We start from the raw sequence: 17,628 nt of genomic DNA, 5'->3' as shown, positions 1-17,628 counted from the left end.
GAGATTACTAAAAGATAGGAATTTTGAAATTACTCTAAAGGGTAAAACAATTTATGAAATTCTGTTGTGAAAATACCTAACACAGAGGTAAATAGTCAATAAATGTTATAACTTAAAATCTGATGTAATCATTGATACAAATAACACAGTAATACCTTTGTTTGACAACTAGGTCATTCTTTAAATGAGGTTGGGTATCTGTCTCTTCCTTTGGTGGCTTACAGAGCTGAGGGTCACTGTCACCTCTGAAATGAAGGCTGGAGAAATAGATATATGCCATCTCCTGATGGCTATCTTCCTTAGATGTTTGTCAACATCTGTCTTCTTCACTGGGGCAGAAGCACCTTTGTCCCCTGTAATGTTACAGATGGGACTCTGGAGGTTATAACCGTTCACTTGGGTGCTTGAACATGTGTGTGCATGCATCTGGAGGCCGGATGCTGACACCAGGAGTCTTCCCCAGTCTCTCTCCATCTTATTCATCGAGGCAGGGCCTCTCAACTGAACCCAGAGCTTGATGCTATATCTGGTCTAGCTAGCTAGCTCCAGGTATCCCTGTCTCTGACTTCATAGCTCAGGAATGGCAGGCTGGCCACCATGCCCACCCAACATTTACATAGGTTCTGGGCTTCCAAACTCAGTCCTCATGCTTATGTAGAGCACTGAGCCATCATCTCCGTAGCTCCAGCCACCGCCAAAAAACTCAATTAAGATTTCTTGTTAAGCAGGGGCTGGAAAAATGTATGGTAATGTATTCTATTAGTTATAGTCACTTGAAAGAACACCATAGAACGTAATGTGTACTAGCACCAAAGTTTAGCCACCAATACATCAAATGGCATTGCCAGGATACTTTGGGCAATTCTCAGAACTCTATGTAGAACATACTGGAAATGAGTTATTGGCTATGAAGATTTTGTCTTTGCAGTGATTTAAAAAAAATAAATTTGTGGCTGAGAATCTTTGTGTCTATAAAATTATGCAGTTCCCCAGCATGGAAACACAGTCTTATGTTCAATTAAGAGTCAGGCAAGGAGAGGATGCTTGACTCCATCGTGGCCTAATGGTTGCTTGTGCAATTATCACCGGATGTATAACTCATCAGAGCTAGGATAATGTCACCCATCAAAACACTGCTGCCACTTCTGGGGAGCCTCGCCTCCTCTTGTCTGAGTTTTGAATGTACAGGAAGAGGCACAACCCACGGTTACAGACAGTAAGAGGTTCAACTTTCAAGCTCAATTTTCCAACTGCTCCCTTTGCAGGCTTCTGCATCAGTTTAATTGAAGAATTATCCTGAGATTGCCAGATGAGCTATGAGGCTGGTATCATTTGCAACTACTTTTCTGCATGAATCTGAGCTTTCCCAGTGCTCTGCAAGTGAAAGGAAATGGAAGAATAAATTATAGTCTGAGTCTCCTAGCAGCCTTGATTTCAGAAGTTTTATCATGTTTATCAAAACAATCTCATAGTTCTCAGCCAGTCTTTTTATTACAAACAGAAATAAATGTTTTACATTGAGACCTATGATTAAATGTACACTATTAAAACATCACATTCATCCATTTTATGTATTGGGGTCCCATGTGAGGTGTTATTCAAGGAAGGCATAAATTTGAGTTAAAGTTTTGAAAGCCAGTTTTAAGACCAGCCTTTCAAACACAATCATGTTCCTTCCTTGGCCTTCTCTTATTCTTCCTTCTTGTGATATTCACTGCCCACTTCCCATACACTTGCCACTGTTCCAGATTCTTGGGACACCAAAGCAAATAAACCAAAGTCCCTGTTTTCATGGGAGTTATATCCCACGGGAAGACAGACAGCAGGTCCAAAGATTAGATCACTGCAGGTGATTAGCAGGTAGGAGAGGACTGCATTTCTGTGTCCATGGCAAAGGATCTACAGGTTGGAGATCCCGTCGTTTTATGCTTTGGAGCATCTGTGGGACGTTCTACCTTCCAGGTGCCTCCACGGGTAGGCAGCTCAGCTTTAACAGCTTCAAACAACCTTTTTTTTTTTTTCATCAAATCCAAATCTGTCACTCTGAAATCCTACTCATTCACACTGATATTCCCCTGAGATCTTTTCCTACGCATCTGATTCATCTTCCACAGGCAATGTGTCACTTGTCAGCACACAGTACTCATGGCTCCACACTACCAACAGCTTTCCAAAAGGATAATGGCCAGGCTAGAAGTCATGCAGTGTGGGACGAAGGTAGAACAGGACAGTGACCTCTTTCTGCATCAGGCTCTATTTGTCTGCTGTTAGGTTTAAAGCAAGTTTAACTTGTAAGGTCCATAATACTCCAGGCTCTTTTATGGCTTACAGCCTCTTGAGTTGCCTGAGAACTGTACACATCAGCGACACACGTCATGACAAAAATCGTAGATGTTTGTGGTTTTCTGTTTAGGCCACTGTTGAGGACATGTGAGATCTCCACAATCGTTTCTTGGGGTGACGGTGAAAACACTAGTAATGATCACTCAGATAATCTGTCTGGCCTTCTCCCCTCAAGTTGGTCTTTAAAGGAAAGAAAATGTTCTTTAATGGACCCACATAGATGTCAGCATGGTCCCAATGCCTTCTCAAAGTGTGCAAAGTAACATTTTCTTTGAATGATTTCTAAATCAGCCCTTTTCATTTTTTTAATTTGTTATTACTGTGTGTATGTGACGTGTGCACGTGTGTGTGGAGATCAGAGGACAACTGAGTGGAGTCAGTTCTCTTTCCGCCTTTACTTGTGTTCCGAGGATTGAGCTCAGGTCCCTAGACTTGCCTGGCAAGTGCCTTGACATACTAAGCCATATTGCCAGCCCCTAAATGGGCTCCTTTAGCCCTGAACAGGTCCCAGGTTCCAATATTCCGAATGTGGGACTAGATTTGCTCTTGTGGTCCTTGGTCTCCGCACACCCATGCCTCCTCTCTAACACTTGGGTGGAAAGGCTAGTATTCAGATGTGTGTTGAAATAAAAACTTAAGCTGTCCCAACTTTCTTCTGGCCTTTCACTTCCTCCCAACATTTCCCCCTGAGCACCCTGAAATTCTAATTGGCAGCACCTTGGGAGCCCATGCGCTACCTACCTGAGAAATTCCCGGTCTCTAACAAGTCTGTTGGACTTGTACAACCACCTCCTTCTTTACAACTGACCAACATACTCTAGTTTTGCTCATGTGTCTTCAAACAAACAAAAATTGTTCTTTCCACCATACAGTCTTGACTTTGTTTCTCTCTCTCTCTCTCTCTCTCTCTCTCTCTCTCTCTCTCTCTCTCTCTCTCTCCCTCCCTCCCTCCCTCTTTTTTTCTCTCCCCTCTCTCCCTTCTGTATGTACTTTTGCATCACTCCCCCGGTTTCTCTCTGTCTCTGTCTGTCCATCCCTTCCTCCTTCGGTAGCTCCCTGTGTCTGTTTATATTTGTACATGTGTGCCCCCTCGTACTGGAAACAATAACTGACCTAGACTCCAACTCATATTCTAGGTCTTTAAAATGTTGATCTATTTCTTCCAATGCAAAATGATGGGTTTCTGGCTTACGAGACTGAAGGAGAGTTTACTGTGGTGTTTAATCTTGAGGGTCACCCTGACTGGATTGAGAAGTGCCTGGGAGACTAGTAAATCATACTTCTTGTTCTGTCTGTGAGGGTGTATCCAGAGAGGGTTAACTGGGGGTTGGGGGGAGCCATCCTGAATATGGGCAACAGTATCCTATAGGTGCAGAATGGGGGACAATAGAATAAGAGGGAACAAAGGCAAGGTCTGATAGTACATGTCCCCACCCCACCCTACCTATCAATCATTAATTATGGTGTTAGCTGCTCTACTATGACCTCCCTGCATGTTGGACTGAAACCTTTCTTCCTTTCAAGTTGTTGATCTCAAGCATTCTGTTATAGCAACGTAAACTCTAATACACTCACTTCCAAGCTGCAGTTCTAATAGGTGTCAAGTTCCTGTTTTCAATTTCCACATGACCACCCTGGGAGCCACCTCAGACATGATAATGTGACTGTGTCGTGGCCTTCCTGAAGCAGTATATTAACAGTGAGAATGTTTCAGAATAAACCCCAGACATCTCAACTACACACCAAAGAGCCATCAAGAGCTTAAACACCCACTTCTCCCAGACCCATAATCTTTATTCTGACCAAGCAGCCATTTCCAGAGCACACTGAACTGCGTTCTCCTCTACGTCTTCATGCACTAGGAATTCATCTACCTGACATGTTATTGCCCCATCTTGGGTTTACTTCAAATAGTACCCCCTCCCCAGAAAGCTTTTCACTAATTCCCGTTATGGGGATCCCACACACACACCTGCCAGGCTACCCAAATACCTCACATGTAGTCTGCCCAGCGCTCATTACACTGTATTTTAATAGATACTTATTCTTCTCCCACTTGAAGACAACTGAGCCACGTTTATTCTTTTTCTACTGCCCAACCTAGAAGTTGGTTTGGAACAAGAATCCAGACACTAGTTAGGAAACGCACACTGAAAACATCATCAGGAGTTTCATACTGGAAGCTATTTAGACAGGTCTTGAAAGGCCGAGAGAACAAAAGTTACACACCCACAAAATTAACCATAAGTGCAGGGAGTAGACACCTATCCCTGGAGCTGGGAGAACAAGGCAGTTCAGTGGGTGCTCAAGGATTTGTCCCATTGCTGTAGCATCTCAGTATAGCCACAAAAATGGCTCTAGAGTGATAAACAGGTGAGCTGTTGGGTGGTGTCTTAGGATTTCTATTGCTATCATTTTTACCACGACCAAAAGCAATGTAGGGAGAAAAATGTTTATTTCATCTTTCATCTCCAAGTAACAGTCCATTACTAAGGGAAGTCAGGCCAAGAACTGAAGCAGGGCAGGAACCTGGAGGCAGGAACTGATTCAGAGACCATGCAGAAATGCTAGTTATTGGCTTACATGGCCTCATATCTTGCTCAGTCTGCTTTCTTATATCACCCAGGACCTCCAGGCCAGGGCTGACACCACCCACAGTGAGCTGGGCCCTCCCACATCAATCACCAATCAAGAAAATATCCCCACAGGTCAATTTGGTGAGGCATTTTCTCAATAGAGATTCCCTCTTCCAAAAATAACTCTAGCTTGTGTCAAGTTGACATGAAACTAGCCATAACAGATGGTGCCTGTCACTATCTAGGGTGGCAGTGAGATGGAGGACCCACAAGCCTGTAGGACAGTAGACCTTTATCTCTCCCTCCAATCTTACTTTTATGTCACCTATTTTCAGAACCTACCTGCAGGTGAGCTAAAGTAACTAAATTGTTGTGACCTACCCAAGACAAAGGGGTTTTGTAAAACTTGGGGCTTTGGATTGAGTGGCATTTAGTAAAGTGGCTGCTATAATGGTTCTTCCAATGGTGTAGCCTGGATTAACTCATATATGGCCTTGAATGGTTTGGTAGTGCTAAGAACTCTGGAACTTTGAGTGTTGGAGCATGATGGCCCACATGTCACTTAGTCACTTAGAGCCTTGAGTTAGCTTTTACCCCATGCCTTAGTTAGAATTCCTACTGCTATGAAGAGACACTGTGACTACAAAAACTCTTATAAAGGATTTCATTGGGGCTGGCTTACAGCTCAGAGGTTTAGTCCATTAACATCATGGCAGAAAGCATGGTGGTGCAGGCGGACATGGTGCTGGAGAAGGAACCAAGTGTTCTACATCCGGCAGCAGGAAGAGAGAGTGACACTGGGCCTGGCTTGAGTTTCTGAAACCTCAAAGCCCATCCCTAGTGACACACTTCCTCCAACAAGGCCACACCTACTCCAACAAGGCAACACCTCCTAATCCTAATGGGAAATCACTATGAAATCCTATGAAACCACTATGCCCAGTATTCCTAGGGGCTAAGTTATCATACCACTCTCTCTTAAGTACCTCTTTCCATTGGTAACTCTATTAATATTCATTGCCTTGATTGCCTTTGGAGAATTTATTCTGCTGATGTTTTTCTTGACATCTTTTGGTGTTATCCAGAATCTGAAGTATGAATAGCACCCTGATCCCAGAGGTTCCTATTAGCAGCTTGGAGTTAAATGGCCTTCCTAAAAGCAACCCTTTTAAACACATGCACAATCAAACAAGCCTAGGTATTTCAAGTGTGGCTTGTGGAGGAGCCTTGGCATCACCTGGGAACTTGTTAGAAATGAGGACTCCAAGTCCCCCACCCCAGATCAGTGCAAGTAGACTGTAAGGATCCCCAGTTGTGCTATATACACAATGAAGTCTGAGAAACCTTCATCTAGAGCAGAAGTTTTCAGCTCTGGATACTTTGGGGAGTGACTTGGCAGAGCCGAGAAGACATTCTAATGCTTGGAGACCTCAGAGACTCTATTGCCTGATTGGGTCAAAGAAGGCATTGGTGATTTTTAAAGCTCCCCAGGCAGGTTTAATAGGGATGCAGAATGGCGGACCACTGATCCAGAGCCTGTATGAGATCATAAAGCGACATGCTGTTAGCTCTCCAATTATCTCACTATTGCTGTATACAGAAGTACACGAAGGAAATAACTCAGGCTTGGGAGTCAGGCTCTACAGTGATTTAATGATATTTCTGAGGCTGCAGCTAAGATTTCTGGACTCCTAATTCAAATCCTATCACTTAGCTACCGCTGTGTCATTACTGGCATTGGTAGTTATTTATAAAAAAGATGCTCTGAGGCCATGTCACAGGATATTTGACCACATCTTAAGAATTATGTTGAATAGGCAGGAGTATGAGGCCAGGATGAGCAGCATGGATGATGCAGAAATTCAGCTGAGTATTCACTCAAACAGGACCCATAATCCAGAATGATAAAGGATTGGTTTGTTTGTTTGTTTGGTTGGTTGGTTTTTGTTTGTTTGTTTTTTTGGGTGTTTTTTTGTTTTGTTTTGTTTTGTTTTTGCTTTTCCTGCTTGCTTTGTTTTTTCCTTCTTTTTGCTTTCATAATGACCTCCACAGTCAGGGTGGCCCTATCTATTTCCAATCATTTTCATTTAATTCCATTTAATTCAGCACTCACTTATGTATATGTGTGAAAATCCCTATGAAACTACAGAGAGCAGTCCCTTTCCTGAACAAGTTTCTACTCTAGTGCAGACAAAACAAATACAAAATTAGTTGGACTCAGGGTACCTACTTCCTGTGTGAGTGTGTGTGTGTGTGTGTGTGTGTGTGTGTGTGTGTGTTGCTGAAATGAGCTCAGGACCCGAACATATTGAACAAGTGTTTTGTCACCAAGTTATTCCCTTAACCTGGGGATGGATATACATATATGGCATTTCTCTGTAGCCCAGGCTATCCTCAAACTCACAGTCCTCCTATCTTAGCCTCCCAAGTGCTGGGATTATAGGTATTTGCCATCAAATTCTTTATTCAAGCAAATTCCACTAGAGACAAACAGGCAGATTCTTTTGGAGCTTAAAGCAAAGCATGCCACACTCAAGCAAATGGCCTCCCTAACGATTCTGATGGAGGCTTGAGAAAGGTTGGATGTTTCTATGAAGTGATGATGGGTAGAGACATTGAGAAGGGCGGACCCATATACACAGGCCTGGATGTGCAAGAACTTGAGTGATGTTGGTGAGATATATAAAGTGAAACAGAATGGGTAGGTGAGGGGCCATATTCTAGAGGAATACCAGGGCCAGAAGGTAGAAATTAACTATTTTAACAACCAATGAGTCACTGAAGAAGCCTGAGGAAATTGAATCCCTGTGGAAGATGAATTATGTTGCATGGGGCAAAATGGAAGATCGTCACTAAACTACTATTCATATGACATTTGGGGGACAGGAAAGGAGGGTGGAATATGAGAGACATTGAATCTAGGCCTTAATTAGCACATTTAGGAGAACATTTGTGGGGTAAGTAGACATTGTGTTTACATTGGTTAATTGAAAGTACATTACCCTGGAGCTAAATTACAGTGAATACTATTAAATCACAATTAAGGGCTATCTGGGTGTCTGCATCATTGTGGATTTTGTGGGCATTAGGACTGCCTCTATCTAGGGGACAGCAGTACTTTTAGAGTTTCTCCAAGACTACTGATGAAGCAAGATTCAGAATCTTCATCCCCAGCACTGCCCCCCTTCCTGGTAGCAATTCAGAGTCTCCAGCAGCATCTCTGGTCACAACCTTGAGCTTCGACAACCCCAAGGGCAGATGAAACTTATTTGACTGAGGTCTTCATGATACATGCTGGGGAGGGGCCCAGAAAGCCAGGAAAATCCATACTACGCTAAATTCCATTGACCTTTCAGCTCAGGAAATCAGTATAGAGAATGAACAAGAACTGAGGCGACTTGGTATAACTTATTGATCCTCTGTTAGCATTTATTATAGACTAATGATCTAGCCACCAGCACACTGAGGGCTGTTAGAGCACAAATAATTAAAAAGATACAAATGGACAGATTCCAATTTAAATCCCATCTCTTTTGCTTTATGACCTTGGGAAGCTTGTTTAGCTTCTCAAAGCCTTAATGTGCTCATCTATAAAATGGATTTATTCATAGTGCCTATCTGTTAAATCGGTATGATAGATAAGTGTATATGATGATAATTATATAGATGTGTGTTATATATCCGAATAATAGAGGCAGATAATTTAAGTGTAATTATTAGTCATGCACATCATATATAATAATTCTATAATGGATATTAGTGTTTTAAATGTTAATTGGATAGTTAATAATTAATGGGATATATTATATATGATAATATATTTAATTATATTTTCTTATTTTATATTTTTATTTTATTTTATGTGTATGGTGTTTTGCCTACAAGTATGTCTGTATACCATGTGCTATGTGCTCAGAAGCCACAAGAGAGCGTTAGATCCCCAGGACTGAGTTAGAGTAGGTTGTGAGTTGCCATGTAGTTGCTGTGAATCAGGATCCCCTAGAAGAGCAGCCAGTGTTCTTAACTACTGAGCCATTTCTCTAACTCTATCTTCTTTGTTTTTAAAATAAATTTTATTTTCATTTCTTTTTTCATTATCATGTCCTGGTTTAATCTGATTATCAAACATACGAACTAGCATGGATCATATTTGTTCCTGAACTGCAATACTTGAAACATATTTTGAATTTTGCGTCATAATAGATCAATTTGTAATTCACATTCAATACTTTAAATCATAAAAATCACAGCAATTTTAAAACTTTCAGGAAACTTTTCATGAAAAGAAAAAGATAAAGAAAATCTACCTTTTTTTTTAATCTAAAATATTTTTAAGTTAGCATAGAAAACAGAAGGTTTCATCCTGACATCTCCATACACTCTCTGTATTATCATAAATGCTCCTGTCTTTTATATAGTACTTGGAAAACAGAACATTCAATAAAATGGCAATGATGGAACTAATATTGGAGTGTGTGTGTGGAGAGTTCTTTACAGTGCGAAGGGAGTCTAAACAGTAGAGCATAGCAATAAAATGACTTCTAATATCCTGTTGCTATACCTGTAGATCAGACTGTGCTCAGCCCTCATCGGAGAAGCTTCTTGCAGTAGACAGGAACTAACACAGAGACCCAAAACTGGACAACAGGCAGCAAAGAGAGATTTTGGAGCGCTCAGCCCTAAATGAGACGGCTTTGTCGAACCCCTCCCCTCATGGTTCAGGGATCTCTGTGAAAGAGGAGGCACACAGACTGTAAGAGTCAGAGGTTGTGGATGGCCCCAAGGAAATCGGGTCTTCCGGACACAACAGGACTGATACAGGTGTGAATTCAATGAATTCACAGAGACTCTGACAGCACACACACAAAACCTGCACAAGTTCAAACCAGAAAAGAAAAAAAAAAAATCCCAGCACTGAGAAGGGGAAGTGGACACAAAGTCTCACTCCTAACCCGAAAGCTATTTGCAGTTAATACCTGCTGGGAAAAGGAAAATCAGTTTTCTCCAAAGGAGTGTCACTGAGTATCCCAACCACACTTCAGGGCCCACCCCATGCCCAGGAGCAGCTGGCCAACACAAAACAGACTCCGTGATTTTTATTTTGTTTTGTTTTAATATTTTTGCCTTATTTTTTCAGTTAATTTGTTTTGATTTTGATTTTTTTTTGTTTTGGGGGGATTTTTATCGAGAGAGAGAGAGAGAGGAGAGAGAGAGAGAGAGAGAGAGAGAGAGAGAGAGAGAGAGAGAGAGAGAGAGAGAGAGAGAACATGATGCTGGGTGAGTAGGAAGGACCTTGGGAGAACTGGAGGGAAGGGGAAAGAACCTGATCAAAATAAATTATATCAAATTTTAATTAAAATATTAACTTAAAAATCCAGGTAAGTACAAGTTGTCAGTTTTAAAATTTGTCAGACTAGGGTTTGAAAGCTACCCCAGGCATCTGAACCCATCTTTGTGGGCTGGGATGTCGCTGAGTGGCAGACAGACTGATTAGCTCAGTGAGGGCGTGTATGTAATCCCGGCACTGGGCATGGAGGGAGACATCTGTGTGGTATTCTGATAGATGCTGGCCTTCTCAGAACCACAAGGGGAGAAGAGCTCTGAGCCCCACCATGTACTGATCAAGTCTATGCTGATATATGAGGGATGGCAGGGGAGAGGGGAACATGGAAAGTCACCTGCGGGTCACCAGGAAAGACTTCCTAGAGCTGTCAAAATTAGAGCTCTTACAGCAGCCAAAGGAGTGAAGAAAAGTATATACCAAGAAGCAATCACTAGAATTGGCAATGCATGCACGATAGCTGTGAAACAGATTTGCCCAGAAGTAGAGGAATCTTCCTGGGATATAATTGGAGGAAATCACCGAGTACATACACTGTGTCCACTCTAGTTGTAAGAGTGTTCTGTTCCTTTAACTGACCATGGAACTTTCCCAAGGTCACATAGACAGCACATAGTCCATACATAGTCCATATGGGGATAGAGCACAAGTAGGCCAGCTCCATTATGTTATACTGCCTCTGACATGAGGCTGGGAAAATGCAGAAGCTTGAATTATAGCCCTAAAATGAGGAAGCTCATGAGAATCACAGGTTATCTCTGTCTTACAAACTTCCACATCTGCAGTGTATAGCACACACAGAATGAAGCCCTGGTAACTTTTTGTTAAAAATGGAAATGGACTCCCCTAGTGTTTGGGGGGAAGGCCGCCTGGTCAACACTGTAGAGAGGACACTGCCTGGACACAGCAAGTTTCTCAGAAACTTCTTAAGTTGCTACATAGTCCTGCGGAGACCCGGTGAGTAGAGCACTCTCCTGAGGCAGGATACTCTTGCTGTAGTGAGAAGAATAGAAATGGTGTCACTTTCCATCTGTCTCAAACAGCATTAAGATGCACCATTGGGTACCTGATGCCCTGGAACAACAGCAGGTTAAGGGCTTGGGAGGCTTACTCCCTTTTCACTCTTCCTGTGCTAAATCTGGCTGTAGGTGTTACATCACCACAGGGAGATGCTTCCTTTCTTCCAGAGAGTGCTATATCCCACACAGCTAGTGGTCAATAGCGTGACTAGCCTGTTATCTGTCTTCCTTTATGTAAGACAGAATCTTCCAGAACAAAATCCACTAAATACCAGTAGCTAGGCCTAGGTGCTGTTTAATGGGATTCTAAAGATTTCTAGTAAAATAGGGCTGGAGAGATGGCTCCGTGGTTAAGAGCCCTGGCTGCTCTTCCGGAGGACCCAGATTCAATTCCCAACACCCACTTGGTAGTTCACAACCATGTCCAATTCCAGGGACATCTAAAGTAACACGTATGAAATAGTTTTTGGAGTCACCAACAACCCTGGAAAGCGGTGATGGTGTCTTCATTGTGCAGATGAAGAAATTCAAACATCAAAGAGAAAAGGTGAAGGCTTGCTGCCATCTGACCTCATCTGCCTTCAACATGCTGCTGCTTTCAGAAAGCACAGCCTTGACATGATGGAGCACATGTCGGTCCAGCTGCCAACATCCATGCCTTCTACACACACACACACACACACACACACACACACACACACACCTGCACTAAAACAGCATACACTGGCCCCAGCTCACAGAGGACCATGGGTAGTACACCTTGGTCATTTTGCTCTCTGTTTCAGGAATCCTGTTTTTTCTTCCATTTTGGTACTCGTGGGATTTTTTTAATTAATAAAATCATCAAATTAATAAAATTCAACAAATATATCTTCTGCAAAGCCAGTGTTTCATTTGACGCATTAGTAAGCCAAGCTCTCATGCCCATTTCCCTCAGGAGGCTGGGTCTTCGAGAGGTAGCAATGACAATTTCCCGTCCATAAAACCCACTTACAGTCAAAGAAGATTAAACCTCTTTTTTCTTCTTGAACAATGATTTCCGACACAGCATCCCATCCTAATATATTTGACTTCCATATGTATGCCTAATTAACCAATTCCACTCTAAATCTCATTATTTCTGTTTCACTCCATAATATTTCTGTAGTCTAGCTGCATTGTTACATGTAACCCTTGTTAATTTCTTCTAAGTAGTGTACTGAATACCATTGTGCCCTTTTACCTTACTTTACTTAGCCATCTGCTAACCACAGATGCCTGCATGACTTCTAACTCCCGCTGTAACAATGCAACACCAGAAACAAATTTCATACACACCTCCCAATGAACATATATTACAATGTCCCTAGTCTATTTCAGGATTGGTATATTGGAATATATTGGCCTGGAATAACTACATCTCAGACATGGAGTCCTATGACAAAACATACTGTGCAGGCAAAATCATTGAATTTCATTTTTAAATATGTGTGTATGTGTGTGTGTGTGTGTACATGTGTGTGCACACCTGTGCATGAATATGCATGCAAAAACCAGAGGATAACCTTAGGTGTTATTCCTCAGGAGGTAACCACCTTCATTTTTGAGACAGAGTTTCTTGCTGACCTGATGATTGCAAGTAGGCTGGCTGGCCAGTGAGTCCTGGGAATCCACTTGTCCCTGCCTCCCCGGTCCTGAGATTGCAAGCACAGGCCACTAGACCCAATTTTTAAAACCTGGATTCTGGATATTGGACTCAGGTCCTTATGATTTCACCACAAGCACTTTATAACTAGTTTCTCCATCCCCTACTGCTTTGTGTACTTGTGGGGAGTAGACGTCAACGTAGCATTTTTAAAGGTGAACAGAAGAGGTTGTGGGGTTACATATGGTTGGTAATAAAAGTCTAGGGCTTTGAAGAAGTCTTCAAATAGAGAACAGTTAGTCCAGACTGACCTCAAACCCATCATAAAGCCCAGACGGGTCTTGAACTTACCAGGTAGCCCAGGTTGACTTCAAACTCACTACCTAGCCAGTCTGGCTCATAACTCACTGTGTAGACTAGAATTGCCCCAAAGGTATGTCTTTCCTCCTGCCTCTGACTCCCAAGGGATGGGACTACACATGTAGACCACCATACAGTATGCCAGCATTCAAGCTCAGCTTTGCTCCCCTCCCCCTACAGGTGGAGCTCTCCAATAGGCTGATGTGCAGCTGTCCAGACCAGTGGTCCTCAACCTTCCTGCTGCAGCAACACTTGAATATAGTTCCTCATGTGACCCCCAACCATAAAATTATTGTCATTGTGACTTCATAACTGTAATGTTGCTACTGTTAGGAATCATAATGTAAAGATCTGTTTCCCAGTGGTCTATGGTGACCCCTGTAAAAGGGTTGTTCAACCCCCACCCCCTGAGCTGCAGGTCTAGACACTGCATCTCCTTTCTGGTCAAGTGGGCCCTCAGGCTCCTGTTCAGTGTCACTGCCACAGTGAGATCCTCTGTTGCTCGCAGTTGACAGGAGCCCCTGGCTCTGTGCATGTCCAACATTTGCAGACTTTCAGCAATGCCTGGATTATCCTCAATGATTTGAGAAGGCAGGAACTGTGAAGCATCCATCTTCCCCGACTCACAAAACCAGTTATATTTCTATTCTGATTGCTCCTCTATCTAGGCCAAAACTTGCAGGTATTATTTCTGTCTGTACAGAGAATAAAGGAACCAAACCCTTAACTGGCTAGGTGGGGCCTCCTTTTTTTTTTTTTTTAAAGACTAGAAATAGAGATCTATATAAGACTTGAGACGATGGTGAGAAATAATCACAATTACTCCTTTTCTGTTAATGACAATGCATTCCAAATATCCTATGTCTCTCTTTACTCCTGTCTCCCACCACAGTACTTTGGTAAAAGAAAAGAGAAGGCAGAAGGTGGAAATGAATTTTTTAAATCTCGGGGGGGGGGGAGCTGTGTGTGTACTTGTAGGTGCATTTACTCTGTGGGTGTTAGTAGAGGTTCGAGGTTGACATCAGGACATCTCTCCTAAGTTGCTCCACCATTTAATTTTTGAGGCAGGGTCTTTCACTGAGTCTTGAGCTCACCATTTCAGCTAGACTGTCTGGCCAGGGAACCCTGTGGCTACTCCTGGCTCCACCCACCACCCCCAGTGCCTGGTTTACATGGATTCTAGGGATCTGAACTCGGATCCTCTTGCTTGCACGGCAAGTACTTTACCCCCTGAGCCATCTTCTGAGCCGTTGGGGAAAAAAACACAAAAAACAAAACTTAAAAAGTGGTTAGAAAGGTTGTGGAGTGCAGTTTACAACTTCTTCAGAGGGGAAAGGTTCCAAGAGAACAAAACAAGGAGACTTGTTCTCCCACCCTTTCACCCCCCCCCTCCCTGTTCAAGCTCCTTTCTGGGCCTTTTCTGTCTTCTAGAGCAAAATCCTGACAGTGTGCCATGCACTTGTGAAAGGATAATTACATCTGCATCCCTAGGAGAGACAGGCTTACTGTCAGCAGGGAGGAGTCTGATGTGGATGCAAATGGGGCTGAGTGCTCACATGTATAAATCCCCACTGGTCTCCTGAATTACATCAGGGAGGGGGTGTTTCTTTGACCTAAACGTTCCTGGAACTTATTTTCACTTCAGGTCAGGGAAAACTTCAAATGTATTTATGTGCACATTACACATATTGTTTTATGCATATGTATTTGAATGCTTGCTTGTGCACACATACATATATGTGTGTGTGTGTGTATATGTGTATATATATATGTGTGTGTGTGTGTGTGTGCATATATGTATACACACAGACAGAGACATTTGCACATGCACAATGTCATTCTTTCCAGTGATGTTCTTGTCCAAAGGAAGAAAAACAACCGGCATCCTTCTAAGGGAAATCTGTATGCCTTCAGAGTTGGCCAAGCACAGGGCTGTGCCTGAACCAAGTCTATGACCTAGTGGATATTATGGGGCATTTCTACAGTTTGGAGAGACACTTGAACCCACACAAGAGCTAAGTGGGTACCACCAGCCATGACCTCACAGCCTCTTTCTAGCTCATGTCTCCTATGACCTAGTGGGAAATTTGGAAGCTCTCCAAACTCCAGGAAAGGGAAGAAGTGAAGTATAACACAAAATGCAAATTCAGGATTTTGGGTATTTTCTTAAAAGAACCTCCAAATTCCTAAAGCTTTTCCTTTGAAATGTAAATGTATCTTCTCACTCCATCAGGTGGGTGCTCTAAGGACACAGGAGGGCAGGGGAGGCTCAGCTGTTACACAGGGCTTGTCTGCAAAGTTGTTTTCAGGCCTTGTCAGGACTCATCTCACCTCCACCACACTCATGTCAAGAGCAGGCAAGGGCCCTTCTTTTATTCTAACAAGGACAGAAAAAAAAACAGGAAGCTGATGTCTAGAATAGAGGGCTACCCTGCTACTCTTCCCTCAGAGTAAGTCTCTAAAGAACTACTTAGAAATTAGAAATGTCTTGCAGAAAACCCAGGTTTGGGTCCAACTAAACATGTCAGGTGGCTCACGAGTCCCTATATCTCTAGTTCCAGGAGTTCTAACATCCACCTCTGGCCTCTGAGGGCACATGCACACATACGGTGCTCATAAACTCGGGCAGGCACACGGTTTTTTTTAAAAAGCCTAGTGGGAAGATGCTGAGGACATTTTTTTTTTCTGAGCACAGATTTTTAACCTGGTGTCCTGCCTTGCACCCCACAGTGCAATGGATGTGAAAGGCTGGAGAATCTATAAGAAAGGAGGAGCCACTGTGTTGCAGGGGACTTTGTTTCTCTTAGCTCTAAAGATCAAATTGAAGGGCACATTCCAGATTAATATAAGCAAGTGCTTTTAAGAAAGTGGCATGGGATGTAAAAGAAAAAATCTCATAGAGAAGAGTTGTCTATGACTATGAATGTGCTAAGGTCCTCTTGCTGAATATGATTCAGCAGCATGACTGTCCCTCGGGGGTCCTAGAGAATGTGTTTCTGCTTTAGGTTGAATATTGGATACCACAGGATATCTTCTAAAATAATGATTTTCATATAGATTACAAGTCTGATGAGCAGTGCTAGAGGGATCACTCCAGACATTTTTAACCTAGGGTTCTTCCTTATACCCGACAGTCTGCTCTGCATGGCAGCTACTTTTGAGGTTGAGAGCTAATCAGCTTCCCCCCATCCTGAATTCTGTTCTTGACCAGACGGGTCTCTTCATCAAGGAAATTCCTTCTCTGAAATGCCTAGATGTGAAATCACAGACAGAATCAAAACATCCATGGAGGCTAATAGTTTGTCTGAGTTTTACATAAACCACACACCACCCAGGGACTCCCAGTGTAGGAGAGACAATATCCATGTCCTACGTACCTACTGAGCTTTTGTATTCCCAGCTATAAGGCAGATAGTTTCTACCCTAGGTCTGTCTGTCCATGACACTGGTTCTTTGAAGCTGGTGATTTACCTCCAAGCCCCTTGCAGTTCTAATTTGTGAAGATAACTAAGCTTGTCCTACCTCTCAGTTTTCCAAACCCTCGTTGTCCACCTTGTGCTTGCCTGTGCTGAGAGAACAGGCATTAAAACATCACAAGTAGAGCACCAGGACATATGAAAAGGGCACTCTAGTATCTCTCATCTTACGTCATCATCTTCCTGTTCCACTGTAGTTCATCCCAACGTTTCCATCCATACTAAGATGCACCCTGAGAGAAGGAAGCATTAAGGATACCAAGCAACCTTTACTATCTAGCCATGTTTTGTTTTTTTATACAATAATCTTTCCATATTTTACAGTACCTACCAATGAGCCCTAAAAGGTTTCCAGAAGCTTTTTTCATATCATGGCACCAATGATGTCACAGGAGTCTGTCAACATACTCTCTAGGTGAGACTTAAGGGATCAGGGGCATATAAAGGATATATAGCTTTATATGTGGAAAAAGGAACAAGTAAAGATTTAATATAGTTTTATAAAAAGAAGCCTACAATAATTACCATCTTGTAGTTCTTCCTTAATAGATAAGGGTACAGGGGGCTAGAGAGATGGCTTAGAGGTTAAGAGCACTGGCTGCTCTTCCAGAGGTCATGAGTTCAATTCCCAGCAACCACATGGTGGCTCACAACCATCTGTAATGAAATCTGGTGCCCTCTTCTGGTGTTCAGGTACATGCAAGCAAGCAGAACACTGTGTATAGATAATAAATAAATAAATCTTTTAAAAAAAATTTAAAAAAAATAGATAAGGGTACTTGGGAAGCAATGGGGCCTAGTCCTATGGGGTTAAAACAAATCCTAGCGATGCATGCAGCCATTGTCTCCTCGTTCTGTGTTCTTTAAGCAAGGATTCAGGTTAGCCTCT

General features: G+C 42.6%; 1 protein-coding gene across 1 annotated transcript in view; it reads left to right on the top strand.

Moving 5' to 3' along the window:
• Asic2 (acid sensing ion channel subunit 2) overlaps window positions 1-17,628 on the top strand; it is a 1,069,830-nt gene that overhangs the window by 272,259 nt on the left and 779,943 nt on the right. The gene's annotated exons all lie outside the window — the stretch shown is intronic.

This window comes from Peromyscus eremicus, chromosome 8a (genome assembly GCF_949786415.1).
Source record: "Peromyscus eremicus chromosome 8a, PerEre_H2_v1, whole genome shotgun sequence".
Classification (NCBI taxonomy): Eukaryota; Metazoa; Chordata; class Mammalia; order Rodentia; family Cricetidae; genus Peromyscus; species Peromyscus eremicus.
Note: the sequence above shows the minus strand (reverse complement) of the source record. Positions and strands in the feature narration are given on the sequence as shown.